At 36.5% G+C, this 7802-nt stretch overlaps 1 long non-coding RNA gene across 1 annotated transcript; it reads left to right on the top strand.

Moving 5' to 3' along the window:
• Positions 1–903: 903 nt before the first annotated feature.
• On the top strand, positions 904–2914 carry LOC113047601 (uncharacterized). The gene is made up of 3 exons (XR_003276313.1): positions 904–1046; positions 1310–1371; positions 2531–2914. It is a non-coding gene; the product is annotated as an uncharacterized LOC113047601 (long non-coding RNA).
• Positions 2915–7802: the final 4888 nt, after the last annotated feature.

Raw genomic sequence — 7802 nt, 5'->3', positions numbered from 1 at the left:
TATTTAATTGTGCAAAATGGTCTTTTGTGGCTGCATATGCAAAATTGGTTAATAACCTAACTGCATGTATTTTATATTATTTAAACACCTAAAATCTGATCTCTGAGACAGAATTACACTAAAAGAACTTTACCTAAAATCTTCTATTAAAAATGTTATTTCTCTGCAATCTGCCAGTTTTTCCCTAATATCTGTCGTTATTAGCTGGATATATTTTACACATGGGGAAAACAAATTGTTTAACTGATCATTCATTAAGGTGCAGACTTTAAAGCTCTTGTCGATTGTAATTTGGTATTATGAAACATTAAGTTACATAGCCTAGGATAGCTATTTCTTATAATTTTTTACCAATAGCTATTGTTACAATAAGGCGGTTAGATTATTGATGGCTCCTTATAACCATGGTAGCCTAAGGCCAATGTTAACTTTTTTTCTTTATCTGTAGGATTTATGAAAATAGCAGCCTTTCAAAAAGAAAGGCTACACAGCATGCTACAGTTGTAATGTAAATCATAAGGGAAAAACAAATCCTCTTAAAATATAATATATTATAAATTCTAAATCAAGTTATTCAATATTTAAAACAATACATACTACAGTTTGTGATACATTCTAGTAAAGATGGTCATAAGTAGTTTAGAAAGCTTTTTAATTTTAGTTGGTGTAGATTGACGTTTTTTTAGTTTCTGTGTGCAGCACGTAATTTACCCAGAAACAACTAAATCTCGTTTCTGATTGGCTGGTAGGTGGTATTTAACCCTGTATAACTAGACAGGAAACTTCCCTCGACATGCAGACGCATCGTCTATTAATTGTATATAGATACACACGTTTTCCCTTACTCTGCGTGGGAAGGAAAATGTATGGCGTGTGAACTGGTTGAAATGCGTGTTTCTCACGCTGAATGCGTGAATAGTACCCTGAGTAGTAGGTTGAAAGGGTATTTCAGCTGCGCATGCGCCTCAGACGATTGCGGGCAGCACGCGGCCGTGCGCACCGTTTAAACGGACTTTGGACTTCTTGTTTAATGTTGTCGAACAGAGGTAAGTTATTTACTTTGATATACTGTAAGTATGTAAAGGAAAATTCTGTAATTGTAATGATTAAAGTCTTTTCTGGTGGCCATTAAAGGTAAATGAACATTTTGAAATTCTGAAGTAATTTATTTGTGAGAAAGACCAACTGTATTTATGTTGCACATTGACTGAATAATGAATATAAATGAAAGAGTATGTGATATGGTGGGGACATGTGAGTTATATAGTTGAGTATGTTTTTTAATATTGCAATAATTTTGCCATTTCAGTCGAATTCAAGCAGAAGGCTTCAGTGGGACATTTTGCGTTTTTCTTTCCTGTGGTTGAACCGGTAAGTTAATTAATATTTTTATTTTTTAAAAGCCTAATACATTTTTTTTAAATTGATAGCTTTCAATTATTCTGTAATTTTAAATTGTCTATCAATAATGTTTAAAATAAACCAGTAGCTGTATTACTATTATGATTCTGGTCTTCATATACTAATATACTAATTTGGAGAGTAACTGTGAAATTATTGCAAGAAAAAGTTTATGAACCCTTGATTCTGAATACTGGTGTGTCGTTCCCTGGATGATCCACAGCTGTTTTATTGTTTTGTGATAGTTGTCCTGGACAGTTAAACTGCTCAATGTTCTTCAGAAAAATCCTCTAGCTCCTGTAAACTTTTGGGTTTCCAGCATCTTTTGCCTATTTGAACCATTTCCAGCAGTGACTGTATGATTCTGAGATCCATCTTTTCACACTGAGGGACTCAAACACAACTATTTAAAAAGCTTCAAACATTCACTGATGCTCCAGAAAGAAACAAGACACATTAAGAGCTGGGGGTGAACACTTTTTAACAGGATGAGGGGCCAATTTTCTTTTTCTTTTGTTTAAATATATATATTTTTTCCATTTAGTACTGCCCTTCAGAAGCAACAGAAGATACTGACATGTTTCCAGGAAAACAAATACATCACAATTTACCTTGATCTTCAAATAAAAAGTGTTCACCCCTGACTCAATGTGTCATGTTTCCTTCTGGAGCGTCGGTGAATGTTTCAACCTTTTTTAATAGTTGTGTTTGTGTACTTCAGTCGATCTCAGAATTATACAGTATATTCTGGAAAGGGTTCAAATAGGCAGAAGATGCTGGAAACCCGAACAGTTTGCAGAAGCTGGAGGATTTTCTCTGAAGAACATTGAGCAGTTTAACTGTTGAGGACGAACAAGGGACTCATGAACAAGTTTTGAACAGGATCATTAAAAATAAATAAAAATAAAATCAGCTATCTTGCCAATGTATATGTATAGTGTTGCAGCTCTTGTTTAACAAGTTGCCAAACCTTTTGCACAGTACTGTGTGAATAAAGTTATTTTGAGCACTTTTCATTCCAGGCATAGACAGTGCTATTTAAAATACTGTAGAATAAACAGGCCAGTGCTTTCTGAGCTGGTGATCATGGATCGGTGCAGAAAATCCTCACTCTGCTGTTCATCAGTAGGACACCAGCTCATACGAGGACTTCTCTCCGGTTGATACCTGAACTACCCAGCTGCACCTCCAGACGGTGTCCATCTCAATAACTCTAGAAGACGTTACCCAGAGGCTCTCTCTTTTGTTTGAATTCGAGTATGCATTTTATATAGACTACTCTGCAGGTGGCAAGTATCCGTGTCTTCTACAGCAGCGGCAGAACCTTCAGTTTTAATGTGAAAGGTGCTTTCTCCACTTAATTAAAGGGGCTTGTTGTAGCTTTGAATACCATTGTAGTTTTTCTGTTGTACGTTTTTTTGTTTTGTTCAGTTTATGGAAGTACAGTTTTGTACAGTACAATTTTGTATTTAAGGATTGTATTAGTAGCCTACAATTTGTGAAAAATTAGAAAAATTAATAAAATGAGATTACATCAAATCAGTCCCAAGTGAATTATGCTATATGTTAATATATATATATATATTTCAATAAATTGTGGTTACTTGATTTTTTCCAAGGCAACAGGTTTCCTCAAATTAATTTAAACAGAACTCAGACATACCTGCTAGTTTAAGGTTAAGTAGATTGACATTTAAATAAACAGTAGGCTGTTTTTACCTTTATTCATTTGATTATATACATTCAAAATTTTAAACTGAAGTGTCCTCAACTCTGTCTACAAATGGACAAATTAATACTAATCAAATGATAATTTAGTTGATTTAATATTCACTTCCTAATCAAATCAAAGCCCAACTATCAAACCAAAACCCCTAAGACTCAGACTAAAGTAAAAAAGCAAACAAATCAAAAATAAATTCTCATGAATAGAAATTAAAATCTATTTTCATACTTTAAATGTAGGTTTTATGCAAAGCATGTTCACTGCAGAAGTGAAAGTCTCATTATTTTCTTAAATAATGATCAATTTAGTATATTTTAAATTCAAAATGTATTTTATTTTATGAATTTTGTGCATTGTTAATATTTTTGTATTTGAATTGATTTCATGGTTGAAAGGTAGCTGTTCACAAGCCTCTGTGAGCACCCCTACAGCCAAATCTCCCCCTCTTAGCCAAGAAACTGAATCAACCAATCACAAAAATCCCCCAGCCATCCAATCACAAAAATCCCTCGCCCTCGGGCTCCTCCTCCCAGGCTGGTGGATGCAGTATGCGAGTGTGTACTATAGGGGGTGATCACGAGCACAAGAGAAAACACCAATTTCCATTTTTACTATTGATGTGGGGACCTTTGTTGAAACTTGCACAGCATGTTAATTAGGCCTTCAGGGAGCCATGACAGCATTATTTTTGCGAGGACCACCCAAAAGGTCCTCACAAAGAGAAATGTCCTCACAAAGAAGGTTGCGTCTCAATACTTGGTCCTCACAAGTATAGCAAAACCAACACACACACACACACAGAGACATAAATGATGCATACAGAGTACTGTAGGTGATCCTGCACTTCTGTAACAAACCTGCCTAACCTCCCTACAACAAAGTCTTTCTGGACCAGTGGCCATATTCTTGCAGAAGCCACAGGAACACCTGAAGGACAGTATAAGTGGTAAAACCATTTTGAAAATATTGAAAACAAATAATAGTCAATTTTGTGGTAACTGTAAAGTCGATGAATGCTGGTTATTGTTATGACAGTTAAGGTAAATAACTAGATTTAGATAAGATAGATAGCCTACCATTCAGACACGTCGAGATGCTCTCGAGGGTGAACTTGACCGACAACTTCACTCGACTCATCTTGGTTTGCGGGAGGCTCGTATAAATACGGGCTGATTCCTGCCTGAAAAATCTTTCATAGGGTAACGGTAGGGAGGAATCCTCCACAACTGAATGTAAACTAGCATTCAAATCTGCATCCATTTTGTTTGCAACGCCCAACCTCCAACGATCCAATCAATTCCCCGATGGACGAAACCAAGCCACGCCCTACATTTTTTTCTAATTTCAGAAGAAGTTTAACTCTGATATACGTCACAGCAAGGAAAAAATGACAATCTCAACTTCCGTTTCATGCCGACTTTAAAGGGTAACTAAACCCCTGGTCAGAGCCTGACTCCACCCACTGACAACATTTGGAAAATGCTGGTAAGTGGGAAGATCCCAGCGGAGATAGAGGGGATGAAGCGAGGGCGGGGCTGAGCGGGTGGGGCGTGAACCTGAGGCTCGCAGTGACGGATTGATTGACAGCTGCTGTCAGAGACGCTAACATGGAGAGTGACTGTAGCTTTGCAACTGAGCGTTCATTTGAAGTAGAGGCCTTTTCTCCCCCACTTTCACCTGAAGTGAAGGATGTCGAGGTGTCTGTTCATATCAGTTCGAGCCGCTGGCTCAAACTGCGGTCTTAACTCCTGCACCGCGTCACTTTTCAGCACGAGCTGTGTGGAGAAGCCCATTTCCACCTCCATTGCGTTTTACACGGGATTGCTTATCAAATGCAGTTTGCACACTCCAGCTCTAGGCAGGAACTGATGGTCTTCCAGGCCAAGTGCATGCAACCAATGGCGCCTAATTTTAAAGTCTGCAGGTAAACTATGCAGTCCAGCAGTGCTGTCACAATCAGCAACACTACACACACCATCCTGACCACTGTACTAAATACAGATACATCTACGCTAACTTGAAGAGCTCGTACCAAGGGACGTGGTGAGCTGGAAACTGCTTACGTCACCTGCCACCGCAACATCCAATAGGAAAAATCACCTGCAGTAGCCACCGTTCAACCTGAAGAGGGCAGCACTCAGACGTTTTTACACCATATATTGTAGAATTAAAATATATTCAAATGTCAAAAAAAGTTACTCGAATCAATGAACAGAACTAATAAAGCCCCATTATTACAGATCATTAACTAAAGAAAGTTGGTTCAGGGTTTAGTTACTCCTTAAAAAGAAAACTATACTAATTAAAAATCAGACAAACATGGAACATAGAACATGGTTCCGAATATCATACGTTTTCTTCTAACTGAAAAACATAATGTCGATTATTACTCGTAATATTGTAATTACGATGATTAATGTTGATTAAAAGAATATATTTAACGTTTTGTGTGAGGGGGGACATTCTTGTATACCACAGACAACCGTTTATGTATTAGTTCATTGATTTTAAATGCATTAGAAGATTAAGGCATTGTTATTTTAGTAGCATGAAAAACAACAACGATTATAAATTAATATCTTACTTGCATCGTATCTGCAGTTTTCCATGAGAACTCAACTGTATTCAGTCAGAGAGAGAGAGAGAGTGTGCATGAATGCAAAAAAAGAAAAGAAAAAAAAACCTTGATTTCAGCAGATTTTTTTCTTTACCAGTGACTGTTTTAAACTCATCTGATTGGTTATTACATCCTGACCACAACAGATACATGTGTGATTCGTTGTAGAGCTCAACGTTGGGAAAAAACTTTATAAAATTATCTTGTACACGCCACATGATCAACTGCCTCAACTGTTTGATTTATTAATTTATTTCACATATCACTTCAAAGTGGAATTCGTATTAGATTTAGTATTTTCTTGTCCTGTCGATTTTGGAGGGAGCAGGGTATTTGTATCTCATAAAGTTAATGTCTCATAAATGTAATTTCCTCATTACCTTCACCTGGTTACTGTGACAATGCGTGTCTCTCGCAACACATAATGATTTTAAAATATGCTCACTGATAAAATTGAATAATGGAGTGTAACATAGAATACATTCCTACAAATAAGTAAATAATAATTTGTAGCTCACCATAATTTGAGTATTTTGCTTAATTTGGATATATATAAATAAAAACATCTATCTGTCTTAATCAATTTTATAAGTTGGTTTTAGCTGGTCTATAGCTTTTAAAAAATGAATTAATCACTAATCACTTATGCTAATCACTTTCTAATCATGCTAGCGACATGCTACTCACTTGCTAATCATGCTAGGAAAATGCTAGTGACATGCTAATCATGCTAGAAACATGACATGCTTGTAACTGTCAAAAATTCTAAACAAACGGAAGTCCATTAGACTCAATCAGACTTACCTTATATGTACTATTACTAACCCATTCAAACTCATCTATCTATCTATCTATCTATCTATCTATCTATCTATCTATCTATCTATCTATCTATCTATCATCTGACTGTTTCTATCTATCTATCTATAATCTAACTGGTTCTATCTATCTATATATGTATCTTCTGACTGTTTCTATCTATCTATCTATCTATCTATCTTCTGACCATTTCTATCTTCTGACGGTATCTATTTATCTACCCAGACAGCAAGCCAACATTCAATAAACATTTTTTTTCCATCTGAATCATCATCATGGTTGATATTGAAATTTCAATGCAAAATAAATGTTGAATCACCATTATCATATCCATGAAAACCTGATGTTATTAATGTTGATGGCAACAATATTCCCAGCCGGCATTTCAACGTTGAAACAACGTCAGGTACCACGGTTGAATCAACGTTGAATAACCTTTCGATTTTGCAAATTGGATCAACGTTGAAATCGCGACGCTGTTTCACCGTCTTACCTGCATTATGGGTGAATTAGGGTCATGCTGCAGACCTGGGATGAAAGCTGAATGAGGTGTTGATTTTGAAAAGTTAATCAGCGTTGATAACACGACGTTGTTTCCCCGTCGTACCTTGCACCGTGTGTAAATACACCTAGATCCTAGTGGGCATTTAGATCAACAGGGTACATGCAAGGCTAAAAATCTAATGACTGGGAGCAATGGCTTTACAAACAACTTCAATAAACTATCACATGCTCAAAATTGTCAAACAGCAGTTTAATTTTGGAAACATACTGAATAAAACAGATGAAAATAATCCCACACTTTATTATGCAGAGTATGCATGGAGGTAATGCTAAAAACATGTAGTAGAACAATCCAAATACAATAATATTTAAAGGTTTTTGTAAAATAATTCGGCACAAAAATGCATATTTTTTGCAGCACTTGCAAGACAAACCCTTGTACCTTTATGACTGAAACCAGTGGATCTTTTATTTTGGTGGAAACCTACAGTTTCTGTCAAAAACATGCTTTAGTAATGTGTCTCATTTCAAGTTGTGTACATTTGTGCCGTGAAAATGTGTGGCACAGTTCGAGAAGGGAACCTTCCACCAGTTGATTTCTAATGGGAACCCCCCCGGACTGTGTCTTCTTTACCGTGGGGAATGCAGAATGAGATTTCTACCGCAGGGCACTCTAAAATGTTAGCACCAGCAGCCTTAGTGTATACAGTGTGGTTGTGCTTCGGGTGATCCTTG

This window comes from Carassius auratus, chromosome 28, assembly GCF_003368295.1.
Source record: "Carassius auratus strain Wakin chromosome 28, ASM336829v1, whole genome shotgun sequence".
Classification (NCBI taxonomy): Eukaryota; Metazoa; Chordata; class Actinopteri; order Cypriniformes; family Cyprinidae; genus Carassius; species Carassius auratus.
Note: the sequence above shows the minus strand (reverse complement) of the source record. Positions and strands in the feature narration are given on the sequence as shown.